A 16,140-nucleotide genomic window follows, 5' to 3' on the forward strand; every position below is an offset into this window, starting at 1 on the left:
CTGCCAGAGATAACAAATTCCTGGAAGTGTCAGGGCCCCCAGAGCACCCAGCCCAACACACGAGAGCTGCTCCCTGGAAGAAAAAGGCAGACACAACTGGAAGGGCTAAGCAGAAGTTGCTCAGCAGGATCAGTCAAGATCAAACCACTTCAACATTTAGGCCAAAAGCTCGTGTAATTTAAGGTCCCTTGAAATGTTATGAATACCATCAACAAACACAGCGAGAGTCACTCATGAAAGTGCATTTCAGCTTTGTGCACAGGGAAATCAATCAGCTCTCTGTCTCAGACTTCTTCAAAGCCTCTGAACCCAATTGTTTGCTCCCTGAGGACCCAAAGCTTTTGCTGCAACTAACACATCTGCTTGCTGTTTCCTATTTTTCAGCATCACAAGGAGTTTTTCTTAGACCTTGGACTGGTTTACTCAGCATCTATGGGTCAGTGATCCTCTGAACTCCCACTGGGGATCCTGCAGAGCTGCCCTGGGCAGGGCACAGAGCAGGACCTGGCAGAAAGGCACCCTTGGGTTACCTTCCAAATTCAGAAAGGGCCATTCAGGTAGAAAACATATTGACAAGGCATTCCAGCAAGACACTAGTGCAGAGCCAGGACTAAATGCAGCCTGACACAATTACAGCAGCAGGGGCAGGCAGTGCTCGGTGTCCTGACAGAAACGTGCAGCTCTCTCCATATGACTTGGCTTCCTCAAGACAGATATTTTACAAGAAGATACAGTTTTACTGTACTGTAAACATAATCTGACAATTACAGGTCACTTATTGCTTTAAATGAAACTAAAAGTAGTCAAATTCTCACATACACACATGGGGAAAAGATTCATCATGTGTTACTACAGCCCTGGGGAAAACAGCTCAGAAATGATGTCTGGACTGGAGACCTTAGCAGAAGATGCAGTGTGTGTTCTCACCCAGAGCCTTCTCCTGCAGAGCATGTTCTCCTTACAGTTGTGGTTTTGTTTCTGAAGAACCCAAGCTCAGGCAATTTTGAGATACTTTGCATTCTACTTAAATGTTTTGCACTTCTGCTGTTTGTTTGCAGGCAGCTGGGATGCCCGGACTGATTTTCTAAGGTTATTTAAATTCTTCTTTATTCGTTAACAAATGATGTTGTTGCACAACACATTGGCATGTGAACCCTTCAGAGAAAGGGAGAGGCACAGCTCGGCCTCGGTGGAATTAGGAAGGAGCTGCAATGACCTCAGCAGAGTTACACAAAGGGCAGCTCTATTGTCCCAGTGCCTGCTGCGCCCAACTGGAGGAGCATTTCTGTATGTCAGGGCTCTTCAGAGGGGGCCTCACCTTCCAGGTCAGCGTCTGGGGCTCCATTTCAGACAACGGTGACACCTTTCCATCCATCTGGGCACTTGGTGCTGCACTAACAGCCCCAAGAATTGTGCAGTTACATTTACAACAAACTGACACAACGCTGTGTGTCACTGCAGCACCCAAACCCAGGCATTTCCACACGTGGCCCACCCAGTGTAAATGCTCTTCTCTTCTCTGCCGTTCTAAAAACCAGCAAGCTAACTTGCTACGAAAGACTCACCTTCAAAACTTCAGCAAAGCCACTGAACTTTCTGTCCAGACTGAGTCCCAGCCACATGGCCTGGCTGCAGTGCTGGCTCACACAGCTGCTCTGGGAACATCCCTCTGGAAAAGCCTGGCCTGCTGTTTTAACTTTACAGAGCTCATCAAACAAAATCCTGCCTTACAACCGGCAGAAATCTTCCAAACTCTCTTTGAGAAATTTCAATTACGTAATGGAAACATCTCAGAAATTCAGTGCCCAGGGAAGGGGAAGGTTATGGAGGTGCTGTTTCTTCTGCACTAGTAAAAGTGCAAACCTATTCACACCAACATTAAAGCAGAAACATTCAGATTTTAAAGCACACTGAGGCCTTGGAATTGCCTCCCTGTTTATCTGTTCAGGCCCAGTATTGGAAAATTATATTTCCCTCTTCAAGTCTGTAGCAATTTCAATAATAAAAAAGAGGTTATATAAGTGCAAAGAATTATGGAACAATGTAAGTGGAAAGTACATGATTTTAAAATTCATTTGAATAACTCAAATACAGCTGAGCTGACATTATTCACACTTTCCAGTCTTAGTCAATACTGGATTGAAACCAAGCACAAGACATTTCAGGCCCAAAGGAGGTTTTGAAGAAAATTACAAGTACCTATATTTCCAGTTTACAGTGCCTGTCTGGGAAAGCTCCACTGCCTAAGGAAAGAGCAAGCTGCTTCTCCTGGGATCAAACAGCAGAGATGTAACTCACTGAGGGCAGCCTGGCTCTGGCTGTGAACTCGAGGGTGGCTGCAGAGAGCTCCTGGGGCAGCCAGCTGCATGCAGAGAGCTCCTGGATGCAGAGAGCTCCTGGCTGCAGAGCTGGGGGTCCCAGGGCTGCACAGGCACAGCCCAGTTCCCTCTGCAGGCTCAGCTCTAAGCTGGGCACACAGCAGCTCCAAGCTCTGCATTCCCCCCACGCCCAGCGCTGGAGCTGAGCCTGCAGGAGGAATGCAAGAGAGAAACGAGTTTCTTATCGGCCTGGCAGATCTCGCTGGGTGATGTAGATGCCTGTGGAGCTGCCAGGACTCCAGTGTGGGACATGGCACTCAGCCTAGCTCCAGAGATCCGAGGCTGCAATCCAGGCTCTGGCAGGACACTTGGAACAAGGTAAAACTGCTTTCTAAAGCACAAGCAGCTGCTCCTGACTCGGGGATACCTGGATATATTTCTGTCAGAAAGAATTTTCATCAAAGGAAAAGTGAAGATCTCAGATTTGTATGGGAATGAGTGAAAAAGAGAATAAATTGTGCATTTCCAGACTCAGGGGCAGTTGTAAGTCTGGCTATAAGAAAATAGATTTAACAATCCTAACTCTCACAGAGGGGAATGCTAAACACACAAATAAGGACAGGAGGCTTCTCAGGATAACCCTGTGTGTCCATTCCCTGCCAAACCACGGGCAGCATCATGCACACGACTGCACATGGCAAATCTTTCCATCACTCCAAAGAGACCCAAACTTCTCCTTGGCTTTTGGTAAGATAAACCTTCAGTTCCACAGCCAGCAGTATTTCAAAATGTGCAGGGACAAAGACCTCCCAAATGCACGAAGCACAAAGAGCTGTGGAAACAGGGCTCTTTATGTCTGGACTGTGGCCTTTTTAAAATTTTGCCAGGGCTGGGACCCTCCTGGATGTTCCTCCTGTTACTCTCCCCAGACAGAATGCAAACCTGCAGGAGAAAGCAGTTCTGCTGTGGTCAAAAATGTCAAAAGGACATGTTAAGCTAATTCACATTGCATTTTGTTCAGAATTTTTCATATTATTATTCATGTTATTTTCGTAACAGCTGAGAAAAGAGTGTGTTGAATAGAGCATCCACTGGTTTGAGAAAAAGAAATGCTAGCTAAAATCAAGGGCTTTGGCTACTTTAAGGCTTCCTAGGCAAGATTAAATCAAAATATTTCCTGTAAACATTCCCTCTTTTCATCAGCATGTCAGTTTTGGTAAGGAGAATGTGATCCTAATTCTCAGCATCCAAATCTGGGATAACTATAAAGTCAACTGTTTTCTCCCTTTCACAGAAACAACTGTGACTGGAAATATTTTGCAAAGCATGTTGCAAGTGGAGGTAAGTAAATCCGCTAGCACACAGCACATTTTTAAAGAAAAAAAGTTTCTAAAAATGAATCAGGATTTAATAAAAAATGTCTCTGAGGTACGTAAGTCATGCCCATAATAGAATATTTTTCAATTTTCAACCCTGTATAGAGAATTTTAAACCAATAGCAGATGTACCAAACAAAAGCAAATTGTCCCTCCTTCTCTGCTGTGCACACACAGATAGAAACAGGGAAACCAAGGAGAGGCTCTCAAACACTTTCCACAAGAAAGACAATTTGCTCACAATTCCTTCTCCCTTTAAATTGTTTCTGTGGCAACACATCTGGTGCTGTAATTGTGGGCCAGAGCATTAACTATCCTGCAAGAAGAAAGTTTTGTTGTTGTTCTGTCTGCAGGAGCGTGGAGCAAGAGGGATCTGTGAGCACACGTACCCAGCTCACCCCTGCTCCTCCCCAGCACACACAGCATCCGCTGTGGATATTCATGCAGAGATTAAAACTGCAATTTTAAAGCATTTCAACAATGTTTGGAGAAAACTCTCATGAAAAACACAGTCTATAAGCCAGGGTTTTTAAATAAAATTATGGGTTCTTTGCTACTGCTGTCCTTACTGTGTGAAATAAATAAATTATCCATCTGAGAGGAGCAAGGTTCATCCCCTAATCATAAACACAACGTGCAATGGATCAAGACTGATGTTGATCTCTTATCTCCAGCACTGCACAAACCCTGCTGCACCATCACCATTTCACACCTGACCTGCCAGGAGCACACAGGCCAAAACCTTCAAGTGTCTGCAACACTCAGCTGCCCCAGGATGAGCAGCTGCCCCTCCCAGAATCCCAGAATCACCAAAGTTGGAAATCCCTCCAGAACACCAATCCAAGGTGGGACCTTGTCCCCACCCCCAGGAATTCCCTGGACACCTCCAGGGATGGACACTCCAAACCTCCCTGAGCACCCTTCCAGTGAAAAATTTTTTCCCAAAACACTCAGCCCTTCAAGCTCTTGAGGACCAATAGATTTTGCATTATGGAAATAATGGAAGTAGATTTTTGCTACTTCATCAAGCAGATCAGGGCTGGATTCATGGAAAGAACATATTGGATGAGCAATAAAATGTCACTGACACTGTTACTGTCCCGATAATGGTTGCATATGTTCTCCATAAAATAGTTTTTATTATTTAATTTGAAACAGCTAAATTCACATCTAGAGCAGTTACATGTAAATCTGTTTGCTAACTACACTTAGGGTATTTCTGTATTAATGACAAGATCATCTCAGTGTTCTGATCTTCTGAATTACTGGTGATTAAACGCCTTGTCTGTCTGAAAACCAAGTCTTTGCCCTAAAAAGTTGAACTGAATAAAAACAATAGTTTTCAGGCATTCTATCTTTGAAGACATACTGGTTTCAAGCAGTCTGTCCTCAGGGAGAATAAACTGGCAGCAGAAATGGAAAAGTTGAAAAAAGTGGATAAAACCTGGTATTCCATAAATATGTATGTCCCTTTTGTGCTTCTGGAGGCAGCACCCGAGGATGGGAACTGAAGCCAGGGCCCCGAGCACCTGTAGCCATCAAAGGCTGGCTGATGTCCTGTGCACAGCCCCTGTCTGTAATTCTGGATTGTCACCAGCCAGTCACCTTCCAAAATCCAGCGCTGGCCAACAGCAGTCTGGACAATTCAGCTCTGTCTGCTCCCTCTTTCTCAGCCTTTGGCTAAGATCAACTGTGCAGATTCAAATAATATTAAACCTACTATTTTACAGAAATGATCTCCTTCAATCCCAGTCTTTCTATTTATTTCATCCAAATGGAACAAATTAATAACCCTTCTGGGACAGTTCCCCCTCCCTTGCTTTGTCTTGGGTAAGTTTCTACAGCCAGAAGCTCTGCCTTGTCCTGGTGCTCTGCAACCCCGCATGGTCACTCCTCAGACCCCTGAGAGACACGAGGATCACAGTGAGGATCACAACTTTGCCCTCCCCACAGACTGAGCCTGGTTTCCCTTTCTAGCCAGGGTGGCTCCAGTCCATTTCTCAGACTCCTTGTGAGGATATTGCACAGGAGCGTTTGTGAAGGAATCATTCGCTTGGCAGGGAGCAAAGTGGCACTGGTGGATGTGCTGTTACAGGACCCCAGCTCCCTGCCTGCATTGCTCCACAGGATCCCAGGGCTGGGGAGAGCACTGCAGAGCAGCTGTGCAGCTGCTCCTTGTCCTGGCAGAAGGAAACCATCCCATCCTTCCCCTGTCCCCTGGGAATCCATTACATAACCCCCTTCTGGCCTGCCCGTGCTGCTGACAGAAGCCCCTGCAGCCGCTGCCCGCCTCCAGCACAGAGCCCTGGCTGGGGATGAGGACCTGGCAGCTCAGGGGAGCCCTTCCACTCCCCCAGAGCGTGTCCAGGCTCTGACTGAAGGAGAGTGCTGCCAGGTTAATGTGCAGCTCACTTGTGCTGCATCTCCCACGTTTCTCTGCAGACCTGGGGCATACAGAGGCTGTGCCTGCCACTCCACAACAGCTCCAGCTCGTTTTGGCAGGGTCTGTGCAGCTTTTCCTGCACTGCTGCACGTGTGCTTGTGTCAGTCACTGTGAGGGATTCAGAGCAGCAGCAGGGAAGGGATGAACTGCATGACACAGGAATACAGCAGAGAGGAGCTGCTCCCTGCACACTCCTTCAGCCACAGCATCCTTGGTGAGCCTCTCCATCCAACATGCAATATTCCCTCAGACACGTTCTGCACTGTTTACTACCCTTGCAAATGATCTTCCTCTGCTTTCCTTGTTTTTAATTAAGGACTTTCCAATAGGTGTAATTCCCATTTTGCAGCTGTGAAAACACAGGTATGGACAGATTAAGTCTTGATCCCAACAACGGAAATGACTGAATCAGGAGTTTGAGTACTGGTGCTGGTTCAATACTCAAGCAATGGCTCCAGAAATATATAACCTTATTTTTCAAACTCTTTCAAGTTTCTTTGGTTGATTAACAACTCTACTTCTATATGGCCCAACTTATTTAAAACACTTTTTAAAAGGGGAAATTAAACTCTGTCTGAATCAAAATGTAACTGGGCTGTGACCCAAAACCTCAACTTGTATTTACACGAATAAGCAATAAAAAAAAAAAGAAGGCAAATAAAATGTAATCTTTGCACAGACAAAGAGAGTTAACCAAAACACAACCAGCTCATGCAGCAACACCTCCAAAAGGCAAACTCTACGGGATGGCACAAACCTCATCCTGCTCCTCTCGCTGTCCCACTGCCCCCGCCCGGTGCGGTCCTGCCGGGCTCCGGGCTGTCTCCTGCCGGGAATGCCTTCACCCCGGACGGAAAGCTACCGAGCCTGGCTGCGCGGCTGCAGCTCTGCAGGAGCCTCGGCATCCTTTGAGCCTTGCCCTCTTACTGCTCTCCTGCCCCGCAGGTGACCGCATCCCACAGAGGTGACTCCATCCCCCTCAGGTGTCCGTGTCCCCTCCAGGTGATATCCCTGCCGGCACCGCAGCTCTCCCCTGCGGGCGGAGCGGGTGCCCCGCGCCCCCCCAGCCCCGCTCCGTGCCCAGCTGTGCCCAGCTGTGCTCAGCTGTGCCCAGGTGTGCCCTGTGCCCTACCTGTGCCCCCCCTGCGCTCGGGCCGGCGGGCGCGGAGCGCGGCTCGGCTCCGCTGCCGTGGCGGCTGTCGCGGCTGCTGTCGCGGCTGTCGCGGCTGTCGCGGCTGTCGCGGCTGCTGTCGCGGCCGGGAGGGCCGGGAGGGCCGGGACAGCCGCCGCTTATCGCCGCTTATCGCCGCCCAGCCGGGCTCCGCTTCCAGGAAGCCGCGGCTCCGGAGCGCTCGCTTGCCGCTGGATGCCGAGGGCTCCGCGCCGCTCGCTGCTTCCCTCCGCTCCCCTCCCTCCTTCCCTCCCTCCCTCCTTCCCTCCCTCTCCCTCGCTCCCCCTCCGAGCCCCCTGGCGCTGGCAGGGGCTGGGAACGCGGCTCCAGCACATGCCGAGCCGCGGTCACGGCCCGGACCCTGCGCTGCTCATCAGGAGCATCCCAGGCGCCCTCCTCTCGCTGCGGGTCCCGCAGGGCAGCCCCGCACCCGGGACACCCTCCCTGCAGCCCCGGCATCGCCCCGCTCCTCTGCCCCAGCTCTCACCCCTTCTGCTCCGGCCTCTTCTGCCGTGCCCGGATGCCGCCGTCCCCACCTTCCCCAGCCATTGCTCCCTCCTCCTCTGCCCTCACCCCATGCTGCCTCTTCACCGTCCCTTTAAAGGTCCTCTCCTCTTGCAGCCCTCGGTCATCCAACGCTAAACATCATCATCATCATCATCATCATCATCATCATCATCATCCTTCTCTCACTGCCTCCTGCCTCTCCCATCCCGCCCTTCCATGGGCTTGCTGCTACTGGGCAGATGTCATTTGCTCTCTTTGATTCTCTGTTGAACAGTCCTGCTCCAGTCCTTCCTGCTGCACCCACTACTGACCTCCTCCTTGTTCCTGCGGGCCGGCACTGCTCCTCGGGCCGAGCTCCCTCCTGGCAGCCCTCGAGACGCCTTCCAGGTAGCGCTGGCAGGAGGTGAAGCTGTCATGGGATCTCCCTGTTCCTTGTCTCACCCCGGGCTCCCCCGCACTCACGCCTCTCTCCCAAACAATGCCTGGCCGGGCCTTTTGCAAACACCCCACACAAAGCTGTCCCTGCCTGGGCAAGCACCTTGGCTGCTGCTGTGGCTCACCCACCTTCCATTTCCCCTGGTTTCTAGCAGCACTTCCCCGTGCTGACTGACTGACAGCCCAGGCAGCCAGACACTCCCCACGGGGAGAATGAGCTGACTGCATGGAATGTGGCCATGCCCTTACCATAACTTCATTAGTAATGGTGTTTTCTTCCCTTTGGACCATGCTCTGCAGCATCCAGGTCATCTCAGACATCCTGAAACCCACCCCACTGCAGGAGCTGAAACACAAAGTGAAGCTCCCAAAGCTCCACTGACCAGAGATCCCATACAAGAACCTCTCAGGGCAGGGTTACTGCTTTCTTTCCCAGATCTTTATGAAGTTGGTCAGAATTTGTATTTTCTGTGCACATGTTTAAAGGAAAGTCTGGAAGGAGGCAGAGGAAGATCTCTTGAACGTGCTCGTAAGGAGAGGCATGAGGGAACTGACACACATGGCAGTGAGAGCAGTAAGACACAAAACCAGATGGGCAGATGGAGTTGCCTGAGCCAACAATTCGAGCACCCTGGGTTTTATTTGTGTTAGAAAGAACTGTGCTGAGACAAAGCCAAAGTGGGTTTCACACCAGGCCTTCAAAATGCTTGGGGCTTGGAGCCCTGCACAGGGCAGCGATGGTGCACCATGGATGTCACAGCTGGGGCAGCTGGAGCACAAGGCAAGGAGATGCAAATACCTGGGTTTGTACAGGTGAGTGCATGACATCCCAGGCATTGTAACTCTACTAGCTCCTGGCCTGATTTCCCTGGCGTTTTGGGGGGTTGTGATCACACCCACTGAGTGCTTGGAGGATCCTCCCCAGCACATGCAGCTGTCCTGTGCTCTGTGGGGTGTCCAGGCTGCCAGGCAGGCAGCAGTGGCTGTGTGCCCAGCCTCGGCAGAGGGGCGTGCCACGGCAGCTCCTGCAGCTCAGCACAGGGCTGGAACACTGCAGCAGGTCCCTGTCCCCAGTGCTGGCCCCACAGCAGGGTGGAGCACGCTGGGACAAGCTGAAATCAGCTGGATTTGTAGGAGGACATTTGTCACAACACCAATCTCTGCAGGAGCCCTGCTGCCCAAAACCCCACCACTGTTAATGTCATTTCCTCCTGACCAGGAGCCTTTTAACAAAATCCACAGAGCAGCCCCTCAGCAAACACCAATGACCACGCTTCCCTCACTCCTGGTGCAGATGTCCCCATCTACTTCAGCTGAGGAATGGCTTTTTGTGTTTTTATTCCAGTTTGTTTTTTATGATCTTCATTTGCTGTGTCTTCATCTGGTGTGTTTATGTGGCTGGTGCTTGGTTTTCATTATTTTTAACTGCATTTCAGATCATTTGCTCTATGGTTTTGTTCACATTCCCCTTTTCCACGAAATTCTAATAAAACACTTGGCTACAGATTTCCCAAATTGAATACTGATGTTTAGTGCAGCTAATTATGCAGCAGGGTTCAAAGTGAGTTCTATAATGTAACAATTTACATATTCCTGAAAACAATGGACACAAACCTACAAATTATTGCTACAAGCTAGTTTCACATTCTTCTGGAATTTCCTTTAGAAATACATATGTTTAGTATTCTCACGCATATGAAAAGCAGTAAATACTGCATTGCTGGCACCATTATAATATTTACAGGGAAAAAATAAAACGCACTCTGATGTGTCTCAGACCTAATGGAACATAAAAAAATGCCAGTATGTCTCCTCCAAGATCTCAGCGTGCTTCACAAAAACCCTTCCCAAATTCAGCCACTCAGCATCCATCACTGTGAGCCAACGATGCACAAAGATCATTTTACAGCAAAGCTGCAACAACATTACACATTTAGTGCTTCAGCATCACCAGAGTTCTGCCATAATCAGGTTAATCATAACTTTGTTGTTTAAATCCCGAATAAAGTAGGGTTTTTTTGTTTTCTAAATGGACCAGATTACAGGCAGCCAACCAGCAGAGCAGCCCAGCCTTCTCAAGAAGATCCAGACTAAACTGACTTTTAGAAAGGCTGCCGTAAACCAGAGCTCTGTTTATAAAAGCAAGAGCTGACAACTCAGTAGCTGGGCCTGTTGCTGTGATCCTTTGCACCAGGCTGACTCGCAGAGACAATAATTCTCCTGCTCCTAATGCAAGCAATATGTATGCCAACATTTGCCTGTGGCCCCACCCCACCCCTTTCTAGTTTGTATTTTTTTAATTTTAGATGTTACTTACATCTTCACAATGTGCAGTGATGTGCATAGAAGTGGATTCTCCCCAGCTATGGATACACTGACCAGGCACTTTCACTGCTGTAACACAACAAACTGCAGAGCCCCAGCAACCCCCTGCACAGAGCATTGCCTCTGAGCCTCTGAGGGGGTTACAGTGAGACTCGACTGTAAATGCACATCCCAGCTCCAAGCACATGATTATTTTTCCCTCTTTGTGCATCTATCTGTGCTGGAGTTTTTAGTTCCTGGTGTTATAGCTGAGGAGGGAAGCTAAGAGACCTGCCAACAGAAGCAAAGAGTATCTTCTAAAACCTCAACACAACTGGGACAGTGGCTGAACTCACAGGATTCAGTATTTCCAAATGTGACATGCATGGAAAATTTGAATTACTTTTCAAGTCTCCTTGGCTTGTACTTTTGTAGTTTTACTTAGGACCACTGCCCCAGCACTATCTGGTTAATAAACAGGGGCAGTTCTGTTGCATTAATGTGTACACACCTGTCTGTTTTCTCTCTGGGGACTCACAGGGGGTTGGCTTGTTTGTGTATGGACACATAAACATTGAGACAAAAAGGCCTAAATTAATCTGATCCTCTAATTACAATAAAAGTTTCATATTTCCCTAAAAAATTGTTCCTTATAATTGTCTTACATTTTCCTAAAGTGTTGGTAACTTCACTTTATGATTAAAACATGAAGTCTATGACAAATCAAAGAAATAAATGGGTGTGCACCATCCCTGGGAACGTTGTCCCATCCCGGGAAGTGCCCAGGCCAGCTTGGACGGGGCTTGGAGCAGCCTGGGTTAGCAGAAGTTGTCCGTGGCAGGGGCTGGAGTGGGATGAGCTTTAAGGCCCCTTCCAAACCAAGCCATTCTGTGATTTTGTGTGACATTTAGTGATTTTATGTGACATTTAAAGCACGGTAACAGCAATGTGATACAGCCATTACAAACACAGGTAAGGCTATGGGAGCAGTCAGTGTCCTGGGCAGCCTGGTGCAGCCGAGGCCGCTGTTGTAATTAATTAACGGTGTCATTAATGAATGGTGTAATTAATGGCGTAATTAAGGGTGTAATTAACGGCGGTCGCTCCGGTCGCAGCGCCCCGGTGACCGGGACAGCGCGGGCACAGCGCCCTCTGGCGGCCCCGCTGCACCCGGGGCGCGCGGCGGCGACAGCGGCGATGTCGCGACAGCGGCATCGCGACAGCGGCATCGCGACAGCGGCATCGCGACAGCGGCATCGCGACAGGAGCCCGGGTGCCCGCGCCACGGCCAGCCCGCAGGGATTCCCTTGCCAAGGGTCCGGTCCCTTCCCTGCCAGCTCCGGCTGCGCGCCCCGTGCGCGCTCCTGCCCGCCTCGTGCGCCATCCGGTAATTCAACCTCCACGAGCAGTGGTTCGTTACTCGGTAAAAGCTATCCTTAATTTTGCTGTCATTACGTACGCAGGAATCGTTTGGGAAATGCACTCACTGTCCCAGTGGGACACGGAGCTGTCCCTGCCGTGAGCTCCCTCCGCAGCGCTTCTGTCACAAAAGCTGCAGCAGCCCTGGCAGGAGGCACACACACACCGTTCAGCTCAGGGAAAGGTTCCGTGCCAGGCTTCTGGAACAGCACCACCAAAGCCTGGGGCAGGAGGGATCTGGCCATGGGAGCTCTACACAAACGCACAAAGGGAGCCCAAAATGACACGGCGTGCTCAGCCAGCACACCTGGGGGACAGGGGACAGCCACAGCACCGGCTGGGACACCAGGCACTGAGCAACAGGAGCTGTGCTTATAAAAGATTAAACTGGGAGTCCACACAGGCTGCTGCACTTTAATTGTGAGGTCTATCAACCGTTCATGTAAAAATGTTCCTTTGTGGCAAAAGGTACACGTGCTCCTTATTCAGGGCTGGCACTTAAAAGTGTCACTTTTGTCACGTTTACTGTGTGACAGTCACTAGCAGAGGGCAGAGCTTTCTTCACAAACAGCTGTAATATGTTTTCCAGATAAGCTTAACAGCAAAGGCTTTATTCCAAAAGGCTCATCAGGCAGAGCTTTTTATCTAAAATATGAAAAAATTAAAATCCCAATCTGTACCAAACGAAGTTTAAAGTAAATTTTGCAACAATTATTCATTTGATTTGCCCTTTCTTCCCCCCTCTAAAATTCTAGAGCAGGAATAGTCAGTGAGTAGTGGAAAACCAAACAGGAAATGTGCACGAATTCTTTGGTGTAAAGAGCCCCTGAAGTGCCACCCATTGGCCTGGAGAGCTCAGCCCCAGCTTCTCGGAGCTCTTCAGGAGAGTTAAATCATTAAACCCCACACACAGCGCGAGTGTGAGTGTCAGCTGGGCTCACAACTGCCCTGCTTAAACTAGGGGGAATTCCAAAGGAATTCAGACTCACTGGACACAAATGGATTACTAGGTGAAGGGGGAAAAAGAGCCTTAAAAGCTTTTCTTTATTTTAGATAGAGACCTCAGAGAATTTAAATTAATGTACCAGTATCAGCTTTTGATTGCTAGGAAAGTATTTTCAGAAAGCTTCATGAGTTTATTGCTGGACCTGGTTTATAACTGGATTTATTGCACACCTGAAACAAATGTTTCTTTCACAGGCAGCATGGTATGAAGACAACCTTTCCCATAAAGCCAGAAAAAATAAAAGTACAAAACTAAATAAAACCCCCCAACCCCAGGAAACTATAAATATTTTACTGGAAAAGATCTCATATATGAGCTTTAAAAACAATCAATTCATTTTGTCACAGACAGGTAAGTAAATATTGCATCAAAGTAACAACTAAAGGTTCCTGGAGGAGGAGTGGGGAAGAAAAAAAATGCTGCTAGTTTTCCTGACAGGAAAGAAGAAAGCAAAGGCAGAAACAGAACACAAAAACTCATTACTATCCCAACTATTGTTTCCTCCATCAAAAAATAACATTTTAAAAACTCAAACAAACAAATAAACCAAAAAAACACCCCAAAATTAAAATCCTATAGCTGTCACAAATTCAGGGTAAGCAATACAATTTTTATTACACGAGTGCTATTTAAATACTCCCATGATTAAGAAAGCAGCTACGCTGCCATGCCCTGGGGTTCACTGCTGAGCCTTACTCCTGTTTCTGTAGGGCTGTTGGTATGGAGTGTGTTCCATGGAGATAAAGTGGACACACTCCCCTTCTCAGATTCCTCCTCTCTGATTTGTGAACTCACGCTTGTGCCTCAGCACCGGCCCTCCCAGCAGGAAGGTATTCCGTGTACTTCCCTGATTCACGGGGACACGGGAGTAGTGCTCTACAATATCTTTGCCTTTGTGAGCATCAGATGCCTTCGTGGGCACTGGTTTGTCTGCATCCCTCACTTCCCAAGGGGAGGGCAAAAGCAATTTGAGGTCACGCTGGTCCCCAATATTCTGAAAATGGAGTATCCAGTGCATCCACTGCTGCTGAGAATGCTTCTTTGTAGGGAAATGTAACACAAGATTAGTGGATCAAAATTGCAGAAGGTATCAAAGCCTGTAAGTACAGAATTTATTTTTTAAAGAAAGCAGGACCTTATTATCATTTTGAAAATAAAGTTTCTCTTTTTCTTTCTTAGTTTTCTCTCCCCATCAAAAAACTCTGCAGTCTCTCATCAACTCCAAGACAAGATCAGATTACAATCTAGTACATCTAACAATCACTCCTCTGAGCTGGCACTGACAGTGTAAATAAAGACTACTTTATGTTAAATATAAAATCAGCATAAGCCCTGAACTATGCAATGAAAGATTAGGTGGATCATCAATAACAGTCCACCTATGCTGACAGAAATTTTCTGTGCTTTATTCTTGGAAGTACTCTGTGAAATCCCAGGAGGGCGGTATGGAATACATTTCCACTTAAAATGTGGGAAATCTGGGACAGGAAAGAAACATCACAGCACAGTCTCACTATACTGCACGGTGGACCTAAGTGATGGAATTTCTACACCAAAACAAACAAAGAAAAAAAAAAAGGCCTCCCAAAAAAAGCTCCCCCAGCTGCTCAGAGATCAGGAAACCCAACCTGTCTTTCAACTTCACAGAAACGGAACGTGCCACGAATAGCTTGATCAGGTCTGAATCACAGGTTGTCCAGAACTTGTGACTAAAATAGCTCCATAAGCTTACCTTCCAAAGGCACAGAGAGCCTGCCTGGCTCCCCACCTTTATCTGAGATCAAACTGTTTATCACATTCCTTCCTCATACGTCAGCTCCTTGTGATGACAGCCAGCCAGTGATTAATACGTTTTATTAGGTTGGTTCCAGTGACTTGAAATGAATTTGCCCTGACTCCTCAGGCTCGCTCCCACACCCACTGCCTGGCACTCCAGCCATGCTAGGAATGCACAATAGAAAACAAATTATCTTAGGCGATACCTCATAAATCTATAGCAGTAAAATTAACTGCACGACGGCTCCAAGCAGAAATCAGCTTCAGGAGGTTTTTCCTCCCTTTCTCCAGGAGAAAAGAGCCAACCCAACAGCCTTAAAGCCCCAGAGAAATCACTGTTCCCTCGTCTCTTGCACTCTTCTCTGTGCTCAGCTCATTAAACAGAGCTGTAGAAGACAGATATGGAAAGCAGTCCAAACTGTTTTCAGTGTTATAATTACAAAGTGACAGAATAAGAGGTTTTATCCTGGTCTTGCTCTCTTAGCTGTAATCTGCCTTCTACTGCACCAGGACCACAGATTCTATCTGAATTTACAGGCTGAGTTCTCCATGCGTCCTTCTGCAGTGTAAAACCAACACACGCTGGATAAAGGACTTGAATCAGCCTAGACACCGTCTGGCAGTAAACTATACTTAACTATTAACAATATCCTCTCTGCTAATTACAGCTTGTCTTGGCTCGAGTGAGAGCTGCAATTCCTTTGCCTTTGGCGTGATGGGAGGAAGATCAACTGCACAAAAATCAGCACCGTCTTAGAAGTGATTCAGCACTGGATGCTTTTTATTTAATTACTGATTACCAAGTGAGCCTTGAGAACTGACTAGACGCCCGCGGCGTGCCTCAGTTGCAAGGCATTGTTTGAGCTCCCATCACCGCCATCCACACAAGATCTACGTGATGAAACCTCACTCTGCATTCTGTTCTACCAGTTTATAGATAATGGAGAGACCTGTAATTCAAAGGTCTGTTGATATAATGAGATTAATGTACATGTGTTCTTCTTGCCCATGCACATGTGAGAAGTCTTTTTTTTCCAGACTTTACAATCTCTGGGTTTTGTACTTTTGTCAGGGCAGCTTAACTGGCCTTTAAATGAAATTGATCTGCCTCAGAATGAATACAATAAGGAAGGTTAGCTCTGATGTTACCACATCCTGCAATCTTATTTGTGACTAAAATGAAAACAAGCTCCATGGACACCTTTACAGGTGGCCACATCCCAAGAGGGAGACTTCACACTTTTGGCCTGACCAAGGTTTATTTATGTAATACGCAAACATCAACTAACACTGGCATGATTTGTGTGTTACATCCGTGGGACCCCGAGACCCCTGAATCAGAATCGCTGGGCTGGAAGCGATCTTTCTCCGGAGATCGTTCAGCC

At 47.9% G+C, this 16,140-nt stretch overlaps 1 protein-coding gene and 1 long non-coding RNA gene across 5 annotated transcripts in view; one reads left to right on the forward strand and one right to left on the reverse strand.

Annotated features, from left to right (window-relative positions):
* Positions 1-7,368, reverse strand: part of RIPOR3 (RIPOR family member 3) — a 40,426-nt gene extending 33,058 nt beyond the window's left edge. For 2 of the 4 annotated variants that reach the window (XR_005628680.1, XM_039719374.1), the window contains exon 1: positions 7,270-7,368. The gene's annotated coding sequence lies outside the window, so the exon portion shown is untranslated. Of the gene's footprint in view, positions 1-6,894; positions 7,050-7,269 lie in introns of those variants that run through there. The other 2 variants (XM_039719375.1, XM_039719376.1) reach the window with 2 other exon arrangements.
* Positions 1,575-6,888, forward strand: LOC120507104. The gene is made up of 3 exons (XR_005628681.1): positions 1,575-2,696; positions 3,613-3,659; positions 4,369-6,888. It is a non-coding gene; the product is annotated as an uncharacterized LOC120507104 (long non-coding RNA).
* Positions 7,369-16,140: the final 8,772 nt, after the last annotated feature.

This window comes from Passer montanus, unplaced genomic scaffold (assembly GCF_014805655.1).
Source record: "Passer montanus isolate IOZ18808 unplaced genomic scaffold, ASM1480565v1 scaffold41, whole genome shotgun sequence".
Classification (NCBI taxonomy): domain Eukaryota; kingdom Metazoa; phylum Chordata; class Aves; order Passeriformes; family Passeridae; genus Passer; species Passer montanus.